This window comes from Colletes latitarsis, chromosome 9, assembly GCF_051014445.1.
Source record: "Colletes latitarsis isolate SP2378_abdomen chromosome 9, iyColLati1, whole genome shotgun sequence".
In the NCBI taxonomy this organism is placed as follows: Eukaryota; Metazoa; Arthropoda; class Insecta; order Hymenoptera; family Colletidae; genus Colletes; species Colletes latitarsis.
The window spans coordinates 7,805,514-7,822,371 of record NC_135142.1 but is presented as its reverse complement, the minus strand read 5'-3'; positions in this window follow the sequence as shown (position 1 = coordinate 7,822,371).

Here is a 16,858-nt window from a genome sequence, read left to right as displayed (position 1 = left end):
ACGCGTACTGCCGCGGAACCGTCTTAATCCTCCCTACCTCAATGTTGTAGGGCTCGTCTCGCGGCTTCGCTCAGCCTAACGGCCTCGGCTCGACCTGATCGGTCTACCGTGCTCGTGGACCTTGATTTTGGGAAGACGCTCACGTTTTCCCCCTTTGGTCTACCGGGCCTAGGATGCCGCTTACGACAACCTTACCCGTGGGCTTGGGAAAGAATCCCGACGATGCGGGGTTTCTATCCAATCCGCGAATCCGCGAGACGCCTCCAATCTCGTTTCTGACGGACAAATTAACCCCAAAGGCCTCTCGCTCTCCTCTCGCGCTTCCTTGTACATTCTTCTTTACTTTATTTGTCATCACATTACACACCAGTGTTTACAACCTAATACATTTACCATATTATATTAGAGAGGTTTTTAAATAGCTGTAGGAACTGAACGATAAACGATTGAAGAAACTGAAACGATAAGTGCTTGAAGAAAACTGAAACGGAGAAACTTATTTAAATAACATAATAATATAATAACTGATTGTCAAAATAGGTACGAGTTCGTGCAAAGGTTATGATAAAACCTTGTCTCGTACCCTTTAACGAAATATGGTCCGGATCACGAGGGATTGGAAATATGGGGGAAAGTGAATGTACAATTGATAATTTTCTTTCGCCTAGTCCAAGGGACTAGGCCGTTTATTTAGAGGAAAAATTCAAAAATTAAATAAACGTAAAAAAAGAAAATTTATAGGAAATTAGCTGGATAAACTGCAGTTGGGCTGAGCCGGCTTGCCTTCAAGGCTCTCGCCTCGGTCTTCTGTAACAAAAAGAGACCGAAATCCAGCTGTTAATAAAGGACAACGCTCGTCGCGTTGTCGGACTCGCTTTAATCCACTCGCTCCTTACTCCGTTTATTTGTAAACTGGAGCGGGAATTTTCACCACAGCGATACGCAGCCGAGTTCGTGGACTGTAAAATATTTCAACGTTTCAGATTTTGGAAACGTTGAATTGCAGATGGGGAAGACGAGATTCTAATCTCGATCTTCCCACTGCTGTAGGTTTGGTTTTTGCAGGAGAGGACAACAAGTGGAGGTTGTAAGGCTCCAAGGGTTGTCAACTCCGCGGTCTTTCGCTGTTCCCTGGTCCGTACGGGACCGGTGTGATGCAGAGCCTTAACTGCGCAGAAGCGACTGATTATTAAGGTTCTAACACCACGGTGCCCTTTGAACGTAGTTCTACGTCGAGTGTCCGTACCCACTGACGATCTGGAACCCACGCTCGAGCAGGTCGAAACCAGCCGAGATATTTACCCAGGGAATGCCAATAAGGCCCCTATCGGGTGATATCTCAAACTTTTGTTTCGACCCTGGAAAACGACGAACCCAACCCAGGGATTTTGCAACGAAGGCTCCCTATAGGTTGGGGTTCTGAACCGTGCAATAGGCAAACAGAGAATCAAGAAATTCTCTCGGTTCTCAAACACGACCACTGATTTCAGCAACACGTGTTTGTCCGTCACAACAGTGGCGATAATCAAGCACTGTTTAAGTGTAATCTGATTATATTCAGCCACCGATGGCGGGTTGTGAAAATTACTCAAATTATCGAGTAAATTTTCCCGTTCCTATGGTTCATTTACCGCGGAAATCGAGATATTCTCACGAAACCGTAGGGTACGAAATTCGACTTGGCGTGATTCTTTCGAATCCGCAGCAGTCTCTGTTTTGTACCGTTTCGGTTAAGTGGATCCACGATCGTATTAGACGAATCTAATTAATCGTATGTATCGATTCCGATAGACTGACGAGGTCGGCTCAGGAGATCCGCACCCGTCGAGAACCAGGTAGCAAGTGTTCCCGAGACATACCTGCTTAACCGTGGCCACGAGAGAGGGGAAAATTCTCGTCTCGTGGCGCTGTCTGGTCTAAGCTGCCTGTCTCTTATTAATTTTGTATCCTCTCTATAATTTCGGCGTAGTAACACCTGTTCTCTGGTAACCGTTACTAGGCCGATCGCGTGATTTGTATCGAAAGTAAATTTGTAGTTTTTCTACACGGTATTGCTCGAAACATATTACGACGCAGAGAAGGCTCTGGAATGTCGCGTAAACAGAGAATAACCGTATAAGAAATGTCCTGCTTTTTCTATCGATCACGCGACGGTTTAACCGACGTTTTTCAATCAACGAATTAACGCGTTATTTAAACACTGATATAAATTGATACAAAACGAAAAACATTTCTAACTCATTCCACATTAATATAAATAACACGCCACTATTAGCCGCCATACATTATATATTATTGGGTTCTTAACAGTACTTGAATTTTCATTTATATTTTTGTAAAATAAAAACTTTATTGAAAAACTTGTAACAATTTCTCTCTCTGTCTGTTTCCTCATCCGCACCCACGTTAAAGTCTCTTAGTACTTCAACAAGCTTACTGCTTCCTTACTAGCTTCCTCCTCGCTTACTATCTTACTGCTTGCATACTAGCTTGCTGCTTGCATTCTATCTTACGGCTGACTTACAGGCAAACTGCTCCCTTACTAGCTCTCTGCTCGCTTACTGACTCACTGCTTGCATACTAGCTTACTGCTTGCTTACTAGCTTACAGTTTGCACACTAACATACTGCTTTCATACTGGCTACCTCCTCGCTTACTAGCTCAGTGCTTGCTTACAAGTTTACTGGTTGCATACTAGCTTACTGCTTGCTTCCTAGCTAACTGCTTTCTCAATAGCCTGGTGCTTGCTTTTTAGCTTACTGCTTGCTTTCAAGTTTACTGGTAGCATATTAGCTTACTGTTTACATACTAGCACACTGCTTCCTTACTAGCTTTCTGCCTGCTTACTAGCTCACTGCTTGATTCGTAGCTAACTGCGTTCTCAATAGCCTACTGCTTGCTTACTAGATTACTGCTAGCTTAATCGCTTACTGCTTGCTTACGTAGCTTACAACATGCTTTCTAGCATTCTGCTTTCTTACTTGCCTGTCGCATGCTTACTAACTATCTGCTTTCTTACTAGCCTGCTGCTTGCTTACTAGGATACCGCTTTGTTACGAACGTACTGCTTGCTTACTAGCTTACTGCTTTCTCAGAAGCATACAGCTTGCTTACTAGATTACTGCTTTGTTACTAGCTCGCTGCACGCTTACTAGATCACTGCTTGCTTACTTGCACATTGCTCGCTTACAAGCTTTCTGCTTCCTCACTAACTAACTGCTTTCTGACTAGCCTGCTGCTTGCTAACTAACTAACTGCTTTCTTACTAGCCAGCTGCTTGCTTACTAGGATACTGCTTCCTTACTAGCTTCCTGCTCGCTTACTAGCTAACTGCTTGCTTACTATCATGCTTTTTTTTTTTTTTTTTTTTTTTTTTTTGTCGTGGGGAAAATCTTCGAAAGACTCCCTCCCACCTCCTTGGGGAGAGGTGGGAGGGGTGTGTGGGATTCCCCGCGCCCGTACAACGACAGGCGCGGGACCTACCCACTAAAAACCCCACGGTGACCCTTCGGCACGCTTTGGGAGGATACCGGGAATCGCTCGAAGCATTCTTCCGGTATCCTCCCCGTGCCCGCGCTTTCGCGCCCATCCCCCGGGGGGACTATCGGTCCCCCCAGTAGACACACTGCCTCATAGCGGCGGGACGGGGCCACTCCATCCCGCCGCTATCCGTCCCGGGGCCGCGTCTAGTGGCGGCTGCGAGCCCCAACTCGCAACCGCCCGCGACCCCGTTTCCACCCCTCGGCGGCCGGGCGTTCATGGCCGCACCAGACCGCCGAGGGTGCCACCCCTTGCGTCGGACCGGTAGGGGGAGGCACCCTTACTATCATGCTGCTGACTTACTAGCTTACTACCTCCTTACTAGCTACCTGCTTTCTTTCCAGCTTACTGCTTGCTTACAAGCTCACTGCTTGCTTACTAGCTTACTGCTTGCTTACTAGATTGCAACATGCTTTCTATCTTGCCGCTTGCTTACTAGCGTACTGCTTGCTTACTAGCCTACTGCATTCTTACTACCTAACTGCTTTCTTACTACATTCCTGCTTACTTCTTACGTTACTGCTTTCTTACTAACTGCTTCCCTACTAGCCTGCTGTCTGCTAACTAGCATACTGCTTTGTTACTAACTTACGGCTTGCTTACTAGTATACTGCATCCTTACTAGCTTCCTGCTTGCTTACTAGCTAATTGCTTGCATACTAGATTACTGCTTGATTACTAGCTTACTGCTAGCTTAATCGCTTACTGCTTGCTTACGTAGCTTTCAAATTGCTTTCTAGCTTACTGTTTGCTTACAAGCATACTGCTTCCTTACTAGCTTCCTGCTCGCTTACTATCTTGCTGATTGTTTTCGATGTAACATTTTTTTTTTGTACCTGGGGAAATCCTCATGGACACCCGCGAACCAACCCGAAGGGCGGGCTTGTCGGTAGTGTCGGACTCATACCGACTAAAACCCCACGGTGACGATCCTCAGACGCCTGGCGAGGGTCCGGAAACTCTAGTGAGACATCACAGAGTTCCCCTCTGCTTCGTGCCTCTTCAGGCCCCTCCCGGTGGGAGGCACTCCTCCAACCGCATTCCCACTCAACCGCAAGCGCCTGGTCACCAGCGCCCACGGCCGCGTGACATAGGACTAAGCCGCCGACTGGGTGGCCACGTTGGCTGCTGGACTCATCGCGCCGCCAAGGGGCCAACCTGCAGCCTTAGGAAACACCCACGGCAATTATCCCATGCCCCGGGCCACTCACAAACACATTCACCCGCGCAAAGCATTCATACCGGTGTGTGGTCCGCGGAAGCTTTCACTCCAACCTCCGGTATGCCATGCGCGGATGCGGTCAACAGCCTCCTCAGGTTGGGGGCCCCATCCCCGAATCCCATCCCAGCGGCTACCCCTATCCGCCACCTGGGGACGCGCCAGGTAGGGGTTCACCTCCCCTGCCGCCTGGACAACCAAACGGGTGCGTGGGGTTTCGAGGTTACTGCTGGCTTACTAACTTACTGTTTGCTTATTTGCCAATTACTTCCTTACAAGCTTACTGCTTGCTTAATAGCTTACTGGTTTGTTACTAACTAACTGCTTTCTTACTAGCCTGCTGCTTGCTTACTAGGATACTGCTTCCTTACTAGCTTCCTGCTAGCTTACCAGCTCACTGCTTGCTTACTATCCTGCTACTGACTTACTAGCTTACTACCTCCTTACTAGCTACCTGCTTTCCTACCAGCTTACTGCTTGCTTACTAGCTTACTTGTTGCTTACTGGCTTACTGCTTGCTTACTATCATGCTGCTTCCTTTGTAGCTTCTTCCACGGTTCCAAGCTCACTGCTTGCTTACCAGATTACTGCGAGCTTGCTCGATTACTGCAAGCTTACCAGCCTGCTGCTTGCATTCTAGCTTACTGCTTGCATACTAGCTTGCTGCTTGCTTACCAGATCACTGCTCGCTCACTAGCTCACTGCTTGCTATTTAACTTAACCGCTCGCTTACTAGCACACTGCTTGCTATCTAGCTTATTGCTCGCATAATAGTTAACTGCCTTTTTAGTAGCCTCCTGCTTGCTTTCTAGCTTACTGCTTTCTTACTAGCTTACATGATTCCTACTAGCATGCTGCTTGCTTACTAGTATACTGCTTCCTTACTAGCTTGCTGCTCGCTTACTAGCTCACTACGTGCTTACTAGCTCCCTGCTCGTTTACTAGCTCACTGCGTGCTTACCAGCTTACTGCTAGATTACAAGCTCACTGCTTGCTTACTGCTTTCTACTAGCTTGCTGTGTTCATACCAGCTGACTGCTTTGGTACAAACTTACTGCTTCCTTACTAATTAAATGCACTCTTACTAGTCTGCTGCTTGCTTACTAGCCTGTTGCTGGCTGACTAGCTTGCTTCTCGCTTATTAGCTTACTGCTAGCTTACTAGCTTACAGCTTGCTTGCTAGCTTACTGTTTGCTTACGAGCTTACAGCTTGCTTACTGTCTTACTGCTAGCTTACTCTCATACAGCTTCCTTAGTAGTTTCCTGCTCTCTTACTAGCTCCCTGCTCGCTTACTAGCTCAATGCTTGCTTACCAGCTTACTGCCTGTTTACTAGCTTACTACTAGGTTGCTCGCTTACTGCTTTCTTACTAGCTTGCTGCTCGCTTACTAGCTAGCTGCTTCCTTACAAGCTTACAGCTTGCTTAATAGCTTACTGCTAGCTTTCTAGCTTAGTGCTTCCTTACTAGCTTCCTGCTTGCTTACTAGCTCGCTGCTCGTTTACTAGATCACTGCTTGCATATTAGCTTACTGCTTGCTTAGAAGCTAATTGCTTTCATACCAGCTTACTGGTTGCTTACTAGCTTACTGCTTGCTTACTAGCATACTGCTACCTTACTACCTCCCTGCTCGCTTACAAGCTCAATGCTTGCTTTCCAGCGTACTGCCTTTTTACTAGCTTACTGCTAGCTTGCTCGCTTACTGCTAGCTTGCTCGCTTACTGCTAGCTTTCTAGGTTACTGCTTGCTTACTAGCTTACTGCGAGCTTACTTTTTTTTTTTTTCTTTTTTGTCGTGGGGAAAATCTTCGAAAGACTCCCTCCCACCTCTTTGGGGAGAGGCGGGAGTGGTGTGTGGGATTCCCCGCGCCCGTAGAATGTCGGACGCGGGACCTACCCACTAAAAACACCACGGTGACCCTTCCGCACGTTTTGGGAGGATACCGGGAATCGCTCGAAGCATTCTTTCGGTATCCTCCACGTGCCCGCGCTTTGCGCCCATCCCAGGAGGAGACAAACGGTCCCCCCGGTAGACACTCTGTCTCATAGCGGCAGGACGGGGCCACTCCATCCCGCCGGCATCCGTCCCGGGGCCTCGCTTAGTGGCGGCTGCAAGCCCCAACTCGCTACCGTCTGCGACCCCGTTTCTACCCCTCGGCGACCGGGAGCTCATGGCCGCTCCAGGCCACCGTGGGTGCCGCCCCGTGGGCCGGACCCACCCTGTCCGACCCTTCGCTCCTGGCTTGAGGGGGCTCCCCTCAGGGCCCACCTCCCAGCGAGGGTCATCCGTCGCGCAAAGGCGGCCGCCCGCGACGCCTGGCGCCTGAGCGACGCCCTCGCGCCACCATACGAGCGCGGGCCTCAGCGCGCCGCTGAAGCTTGCCCTCCCTTCCCGCGGCCACCTTCTGCAGCATTACGGGCTCGCAGAAGTAGGCCACGGCCCTCCACTTCCTCTCGCTGATCAGCCGTGTCCTGCTCGGCGTCACAATGGCAGCAACGCGCCGTGGGCTCCTTCCCTATCCGGCACAGGTATCTTCCGAAGCTGCCATGCCCGGAAAATACTTGTGCCAGCCGGTAAGTGAGGCTTCCATGGCCTCTGTCCAGCCACTCACTCAGGAGTGGCCGAACAGCCCCGACTGTCCGGTTCCCCGCGGTAGGCGGGGCCAACCGCTCGTGCCACCCGAGCACCGCGAACTGCCGGGCCTAACGCTTCAAATCGCCCCAAGCAGGTTCCTGCTCTCCCGGGACCGCCCCCACTCCCGCGCAACGGTCGACACGATGACGATACATTATCGCGTGCGACCGCGCGAGGGGATTCATGGGCGGCATCCCCGCAAGAACCATCGCCGCCTCATGCGACACGGTCAGGTAGCCGCGGACGACCCTCAGCGCCATCCGCCTCTGCACCCGATGTAGCATCGTAAGGCTGCGTCGTGCCGCCAGGTCGTCCGCCCAGACGGGGGCCCCGTATAGGGCCACTCGCCGACCCACCCAGAGGCTCCGAGAGCAGCTGGGCGAGCGGGGTGTCCGGGTCGCCCGGCCCACGAAATGCACGGAGGTGCGCGTGCGTTGGCTGGAGGACACGGTCACCGCGGATGACGTGGCGCGTGCCCTAGCATGGGCGGGGGATTGCCCTGAGGGGGACTTGCGGGTCGGGGAGATCCGCAGATCTCCTTCCGGCCTGGGGTGCGTGTGGGTCCGCTGCCCCTCTCCGCCGTCCATAAATTGGCGGAATCCGGGAGAGTTTTGGTGGGGTGGGTTCCGGCGAGAGTGGAGAAACTCGCACAGCGCCCGCTCCAGTGTCACCGCTGCCTCGAATTAGGGCATGTGTGGCAGTGGTGCACCTCGCCGGTGGACCGCAGCGATCAATGTTACCGCTGCGGGGCGAAGGACCACCGCACGAGCCAGTGCTCGGCGGCCCACCACTACCCGCTATGTGCGGACAGGGGGATGCCAGCCGACCACTGGGTGGGGAGCAGGAAGTGCTTTCTCCCCTTCCGGAAGGAGAGGAAGAGGCGGGCCGTTCCGGCTCCGGCGCCGCGGGCGGTGGCATCGTCCACCATGGAGGTGGACGGTGCCACGGGGACGGACAGCCGGGAGGAGTCTGTAGCGGTCGGTAATTAATGGTGCTCGACGATGCGGGCGGCAATCTCTCGCTCGAAGAGCTTGCCCACCTCGTCGAGGAGACAGATGGGCCGGTATGCGGATGGAGACTCCGCGGACCGACCCTCCTTCCGGAGGAGGACCATCCTCGCTACCTTCCAACTGGGGGGGAATCGCCCGTCCCTCAGGCATCGGTTAAACAACCGCCTGTAGTCGGCCCCAAGGACGCCGTGGGTTAGGACCCAAACCCGGCCGGCACAGCATCCGGACCCGGGGCCGTGTTACACGCCCCGAGCCGTCTGATGGCCGCGACCAGCTCCCCCTGCGTGACCCCCGGCTCGGCCACCCACTCCAACTGGGCCGTCGCCTCTGCCGGAGGACGTGGTCCTATCTCCCCAATTGGGAAGAGAGTATTGACCACGTCCTCTAGCAGCGGGGGGTCAAGACCCTCGGTGACGGGGGGCGCCCACGGGCGGAGCTTGTTCAGCACCACCTTATAAGGGCGCCCCCAATGGTCGTCATCAAGGGTCTCGAGGAGCTCCTTCCATGCTCGGGTCTTGGCCCGTTTGATGGCGACCTGCAGAGCCATCCGGGACATGCGGTATGCCTCATACAGGTCATCTGCCCTCGCTCGCGCCACGCTATCGTCTCGCGTTTCCGCGATCGCGGCCGACCACCACTACACCGCCCGGCGAGGAGAAGCCCGCCCGACCCGGGGCATCGCCGCGTCACATATGTTCGCGACCATCCCCCCGAGCCGGGCGACCTCCTCTATACTCGACAACTCGGCCGCCCCCTGCGGCCAAGTTGCAGCGAGGGCAGCTGCCACCAGGGCGTCCTTGTCCAGGCGCCGAAGCGCCCAGCGGCGCGGTGGGGTACCACCCGGACGGTGGTGTCGGGATGCATCCCCCGCGGCGGCAGAGACCTCCATCCGGATATACCGGTGGTCCGAGAGTGTCTCTGCCCCCGCGACCACGTGCCACCCCGACACCATGCGCACGGCGTTGGGGGTCGCGAATCCAACATCCACGATAGACCCCCCATATCGCCGCACACACGTGTGCTCCGACCCCCGGTTCAGTAACCGAAGGTCGAGCACCGCCGCCCAGTCTTTCAGGATCCCGCCGCGAACGGAAGTCCCGGGGGACCCCCACGCCATCGACTTGGCGTTACAGTCTGCCTGGACGAGCACCGGCCGGGCCGCGCAGCGCTGCACGCATGCCGCGACCTCGGCCAGGTACTGCTCGAACGCGACGTGACCGCTGCGAGGCGAGATGTAGCACACACGCGCATCTCCGTGCGTTTCGTGGGCCGGGCGACCCGGACACCCCGCCCACCCAGCTGCTCCCGGAGCCTCTGGGCGAGTCGGTCCGCCTTCACGCCGCCGTCTGGACCTGGGATCTGCAGCAGGAGACCCCCAGTCACGGCCCGCTTCGCCCTCACGGATGCGATGCCAAGCTCTTCCAGGGACACATTGTTCCTGGTGAGCCGCATCGCCTCCGCGAGGGTCAGGTCGCTCCCCTGCGCAACGGTAAGCGCGATCGCTGCCGTTTTAGGGGGGCGGCCAAGTCGCGCCATCGCGGCCTTTCCTTTGGCCACGGGCGGCGGGGGCGTATGCTGCGCCTGCGAGGCCCTCCTCGCCGCCCTCCTCGCCCTTTGCTCCACCACCTCGCTACACGACCCCTCCTTGGGGCGGTGCCGCGGAGGACGCGCGAACCGGGACCACGGTTATGCTTCCCCCCTTGGGGTTCACGACCCGAGGCCCCGGAGTCGCCACGGTGGGCGGAGCCTTCGCTCCTCCCACCTTCGCCTTCCCCGGCCGTGCCGGCACAGGTCGGGGTGGCACCACCCTCCCGCTGACCGTTCTTCCGGGGAGGAGCTCCTCCCGGAAGGCGGCCAGCCTCTTGTCAAACATGTCCCCTATCCTCCTCAGGAGATTGTCCTCTGAGGAAGACGGGGTCCTCTGCGCGGTCGGAGTGCGGGTGGAAGGGCCCGTGGGGGCCCGCACCACCTCCGCCGCACTCCGCTTCATAACGATGGCAGGAGGGCGCGGCGTAGGAGGAGGAAGGACAGGTGGGAGGGCCGCGCTGTTCCAGCGCGCCTTTGCCCTCTTCCTCCCCCGTCCCTCCTCCTCCAACAGGAGCTGCAAACGGGCGTTCCGCCCGCTTAGCTCCCGCGCCGTGTCCCTCATCATTCGGGCAGCCTCCCTCAGAGCCTCTGCCCCGCCGCTCTTCTGCCCCTTAAAAGAGCAGGCAGCGGCCACTTTCTCCACTCGTCTCAGGGACGAGGAGATCCTCTCCGATATCTCCTCGGTCACCTCGTCCCTGAGGCAACTCATTCGGACAACCGGGCTCATCACCCTGTCCACTCCATTGACGGCCTGCCTCGTCATCTTTCTCTTGGAGCCTATGAGGCTCCTGGTGGAGGAGAAGGACGAGACTGACGCAATCTCGTCGTACTCCTCCACCCTCCACGGAGCCGGGCCAGGCGCTGGGAGCGGCGCGAGCGCTGTCACTCCAGTCCCAACACCGCCCAAGCAGGTTCCTGCTCTCCCGGGATCGCCCCCACTCCCGCGCGACGGTCGATATGATGACGATACATCATCGCGTGCGACCGCGCGAGGAGATCCATGGGCGGCATCCCCGCAAGAACCGTCGCCGCCTCATGCGACACGGTCCGGTAGCCGCGGACGACCCTCAGCGCCATCCGCCTCTGCACCCGACGCAGCATCGTCATGCTGCGCCGGGAGACCGCCAGGTCGTCCGCCCAGACGGTGGCCCCGTATAGGGCCACCGACTGAACCATTGCCACATAGAGGCGGCGAACTCGTCCCGCCAGGCCCCCCAGGTTGGGGAGGATCCGGCCTAAAGCCAAGACCATCCTCTCTAACCGGGGAACCAGGCAGCGGATATGCTCCTCGAAGCGCCAGTGGCTATCGAGGATCAGCCCCAGATACCTCATCCGGGGCTTCACCTCGATATCAGCCCCATCCACCCGGATCAGAGAGGGTGGCGGATCCTGCCGAGGTGAATGGAACTCTATCACCTCGGTCTTATGGACCGCCACCGTCATCCCCATTCCCCTGATCCGGTCGACGACGCGTTGCGCCCCCTCCTCGGCGAGGCGCTTGGCCCTCCACCAGTGCGCCCCGACGGCCAGTACCAGTGTGTCATGTGCGTAACACACGGCGCTGACGCTGTCGTGGAGGTCGGCCCGCAACACCTTATCGTACGCGATGTTCCACAGGAGTGGCCCGTGGACCGACCCCAGCGGAACGCCGCAGTACACCTCCCTCCGCATATCTCCATCCCGGCCCGGATACACGATCCACCTGCCACAGAGATAATCCTCGACGACTGCCCTGAGATAAGGAGGGACACGATGATCTTCGAGCCCCCTCCTTATCTCTTCCCAGGGAAGGGTGTTATAGGCTTTGGTAATATCTAAGGAAACTGCCAACGCCACCCCTCCCCGAGTGACGGCCGACTCCGAGAGGGCCCCGACCCGACTGATCGTGTCGACCGCCGACCGGCCCCCCCCAGAAACCGTACTGGCAGTCGGCCAGACCCGGAGCACCCCGCGACAGGTGCTCGACGATGCGGGTAGCAATCACTCGCTCGAAGAGCTTGCCCACCTCGTCGAGGGGACAGATAGGCCGGTATGCGGATGGAGACTCCGCGGGCCGACCTTCCTTCCGGAGGAGGACCATTCTCGCTACCTTCCAACTGGGGGGGAATCGCCCGTCCCTCAGGCATCGGTTAAGCAACCGCCTGAGGTCGGCCCCAAGGACGCCGTTGGTTGAGACCCAAACCCGACCGGGCACACCAATCCGGAACGGGTGCCGTGTTACGCGCCTCAATCCGCTTGATGGCCGCGGCCAGCTCCCCCTGCGTGACCCCCGGCTCGGCCACCCACTCCAACGGGGCCGTCGCCTCTGCCGGAGGACGTGGTCCCATCTCCCCAATCAGGAAGAGAGTATTGACCACGTCCTCCAGCAGCCGGGGGTCAAGACCCTCGGTGACGGGGGGCGCCCACGGGCGGAGCTTGTTCAGCACCACCTTATAAGGGCGCCCCCAAGGATCGTCATCAAGGGTCTCGAGGAGCTCCTTCCATGCCCGGGTTTTGGCCCGTTTGATGGCGACCTGTAGAGCCATCCGCGACATACGGTATGCCTCATACAGGACATCTGCCCTCGCTCGCGCTACGCTATCGTCTCTCCGTAGACGACGGCGCGCGTGGGTGTACTGGCGTCGGGCGCGGACACTCGCGTCTCGCATTTCCGCGATCGCGGCCGACCAGCAGTACACCGCCCGGCGAGGAGAAGCCCGCCCGACCCGGGGCATCGCCGCGTCACATATGTTCGCGACCATCCCCCCGAGCCGGGCTACCTCCTCCTCTAGCGAGGGCAGCTACCATCAGGGCGTCCTTGTCCAGGCGCCGAAGCGCCCAGCGGCGCGGTGGGGTACCACCCGGACGGTGGTGTCGGGATGCATCCCCCGCGGCGGCAGAGACCTCCATCCGGATATACCGGTGGTCCGAGAGTGTCTCTGCCCCCGCGACCACGTGCCACACCAACACCATGCGCACGGCGTTGGGGGTCGCGAATCCAACATCCACGATAGACCCCCCTTATCGCCGCACACACGTGTGCTCCGACCCCCGGTTCAGTAACCGAAGGTCGAGCACCGCCGCCCAGTCTTTCAGGATCCCGCCGCGAACGGAAGTCCCGGGGGACCCCCACGCCATCGACTTGGCGTTACAGTCTGCCTGGACGAGCACCGGCCGGGCCGCGCAGCGCTGCACGCATGCCGCGACCTCGGCCAGGTACTGCTCGAACGCGACGTGACCGCTGCGAGGCGAGATGTAGCACCCCACCACGGCGACTCCCCCCCAGTCCACGGCGACGAATCCCCGACCGCGCTCCAGCATGGAGAACGGCGGGGACCCGTCGCCACCTCCCCATACCGTGGCCACCAAGCTGTCCGCGTCGCCCACCCAATGAGGGTGATCAAGGACGCGGTACGGCTCGGCGGCGACAGCCAGGCCAACCCCCCACTCCGCGAGGACTTGGGACATCATATCCTGTGCCGCGCGGCAGTGGTTGAGGTTGGCCTGGAGGAGGAGGCGGGGCGCCATTAATTACCGACCGCCCCAGCCTCCTCCCGGCTGTCCGTCCCCGTGGCACCATCCACCTCCATGGTGGACGATGCCACCGCCCGCGGCGCCGGAGTCGGAACGGCCCCCCTCTTCCTCTCCTTCCGGGAGGGGAGAGAGCACTTCCTGCTCCCCACCCTGTGGTCGGCTGGCATCCCCCTGTCCGCACATAACGGGCAGTGGAGGGACGCCGAACACTGGCTCGCACGGTAGTCCTTCGCCCCGCAGCGGTAACGTTGACCGCTGCGGTCCACAAGCGAGGTGCACCACTGCCTCACGTGCCCCAATTTGAGGCAGCGGTGACACTGGAGCGGGCGTGGCGCGAGTATCTCCACTCGCGCCGAAACCCACCCCAACAAAACTCTCCCGGATTCCGCCAATTTATGGGTGGCGGAGAGGGGGCAGCGGGCCCACACGGACCCCAGGCCGGAAGGAGATCTGCGGATGTCCTTGACCCGCCAATCCCTCTCAGGGCAATCCCCCGCCCTTGCTAGGGCACGCGCCACGTCCTCCGCGGTGACCGAGTCGTTCAGCCAACACACGCGCATCTCCGTGCGCTTCGTGGGCCGGACGACCCGGACGCCCCGCTCGTCCAGCTGCTCCCGGAGCCTCTGGGCGAGTCGGTCGGCCTTCTCGCCGCCGTCTGGGCCGGGGATCTCCAGCAGGAGACCCCCAGTCACGGCCCGCTTCGCCCAGACGGAAACGATGCCAAGCTCTTCCAGGGACACATTTTCCCTGGCGAGCCGCATCGCCTCCGCGAGGGTCAGCTCGCCCCCCTGCGCAACGGTCAGCGCTACCGCTGCCGTTTTAGGGGGGCGGCTAAGTCGAGCCTTCGCGGCCTTTCATTTGGCCGCGGGCGGCGGGGGCGGAGGCTGCGTCTGCGAGGCCTTCCTCGCCGCCCTCCTCGCCCTCCGCCCCATCACCTCGCTCCACGACACCCCCCCATGGGGCGATGCCGCGGAGGACGCGGGATCCGGGACCACGGGTACGCTTCCCCCCTTGGGGGTCACGACCCGAGGCCCCGCAGTCGCCACGGTGGGCGGTGCCTTCGCTCCCCCCACCTTCGCTCCCCCCACCTTCGCTCCCCCACCATCGCATTCTCCGGCCGTACCGCCACTGGTCGGGGTGGCACCACCCTCCCGCCGACCGCTCTCCCGGGGAGGAGCTCCTCCCGGAAGGCGGCCAGCCTCTTGTCAATTATGTCCCCTATCCTCCTCGGGAGATCGTCCTCTGAGGAGGACGGGGATCTCTGCGCGGGCGGAGTGCGGGTGGAAGGTGCCGTGGGGGCCCGCACCACCTCCGCCGCACTCCGCTTCATAACGACCGCAGGTGGGCGCGGCGTAGGAGGAGGGAGGACTGGAGGGAGGGCCGCGCTGTTCCAGCGCGCCTGTGCCCTCATCCTCCCGCGTCGCTCCTCCTTCAACAGGAGCTGCAGACGGGTGTTCCGCCCGCTTAGCTCCCGCGCCGCGACCCTCATCATTTGGGCAGCCTCCCTCAGAGCCTCTGCCCCGCCGCTCTTCTGCCCCTTAAAAGAGCAGGCAGCGGCCACTTTCTCCACTCGTCTCAGGGACGAGAAGATCCACTCCGATATCTTCTCGGTCACCTCGTCCCTGAGACAACTTATCCGGACAACCGGGCACATCGCCATGCCCACTCCATTGACGGTCTGCCCCGTCATCTTTCTCTTGGAGCATATGAGGCTCCTGGTGGAGGAGAAGGACGAGACTGACGCAGTCTCGTCGTCCTCCTCCACCCTCCACGAAGCCGGGCCAGGCGCTGGAGGCGGCGCGTGCGCCGTCACTCCAGTCCTAACACCGCCTTCGTACTAGCTTACTACTTGCTTACTAGCTTGCTGCTTGCTTTCTGGCATACTGCTTGCTTACAAGCTTGCTGCCTACTTACTAGCTTACTACTTGCTTAGAAGCTTACTGGTTGCTTACTAGCTTATTGCTTGCTTACTAGCTTACTGGATCCTTACTAGCATTCTGCTCTCTTACCTGGTCCATGCTCGCTTACAAGCTTACTGCCTGCTTAATAGCTTTTTTTTTTTTTTTTTTTTTTTTTTTGTCGTGGGGAAAATCTTCGAAAGACTCCCTCCCACCTCCTTGGGGAGAGGTGGGAGGGGTGTGTGGGATTCCCCGCGCCCGTACAACGACAGGTGCGGGACCTACCCACTAAAAACCCCACGGTGACCCTTCGGCACGCTTTGGGAGGATACCGGGAATCGCTCGAAGCATTCTTCCGGTATCCTCCCCGTGCCCGCGCTTTCGCGCCCATCCCCCGGGGGGACAATCGGTCCCCCCAGTAGACACACTGCCTCATAGCGGCGGGACGGGGCCACTCTATCCCGCCGCTATCCGTCCCGGGGCCGCGTTTAGTGGCGGCTGCGAGCCCCAACTCGCAACCGCCCGCGACCCCGTTTCCACCCCTCGGCGGCCGGGCGTTCATGGCCGCACCAGACCGCCGAGGGTGCCTCCCCTTGCGTCGGACCGGTAGGGGGAGGCACTCCTACCCCCAACCGGTCCGACCCGGCGCCGCCTGGCGGGAGGAGGGTCCCCTCAGGACCCCCCTCCCAGCCTAGGTCATCCGCCACGCCGAGGCGGCCGCCCGCGACGCCTCGCGACCGGGCGACGACCTCGGGCCACCGCACGAGCGCGAGCTTCAGCGCGCCGCTGAAGCTCGCGCTCCCTCCCCGCGGCCTCCTTCTGCAACATTACGTTCTCGCAGAAGGAGGCCACGGCCCTCCACTTCTCCTCGCTACCGAGCATGGCGCGCACCACGCCCGGCAGCGAGACATCCCGCCCGACGACGCCGACCAGGTCACGGCGCTCCCCCTCCCACGCGGGGCATACCTCCAGGGTATGATCCGCCGTGTCCTGCTCAGCGTCGCAGTGGCAGCAACGCGCCGTCGGCTCCTTCCCTACCCGGCACAGGTATCTCCCGAAGCTGCCATGCCCGGAAAATACCTGTGCCAGCCGGTAGGTGAGGCTGCCATGGCCTCTGTCCAGCCACTCCTTCAGGAGTGGCCGAACAGCCCCGACAGTCCGGTGCCCCGCGGTTGGCAGAGCCAGCCGCTCCTGCCACGCGAGCAACACGGACTGCCGGGCCTGGCGCTTCAAATCGCCCCAAGCAGGTTCCTGCCCGCCCGGGACCGCCCCCACCCCCGCGCGACGGTCGACGCGGTGCCGGTACATCACCGCGTGCGACCGCGCGAGCAGGTCCATGGGCGGCATCCCCGCTAGAACCGTCGCCGCCTCATATGACACGGTCCGATACCCGCGGACGACCCTGAGCGCCATGCGCCTCTGCACCCGACGCAGCATAGTCATGCTGCGCCGGGAGGCA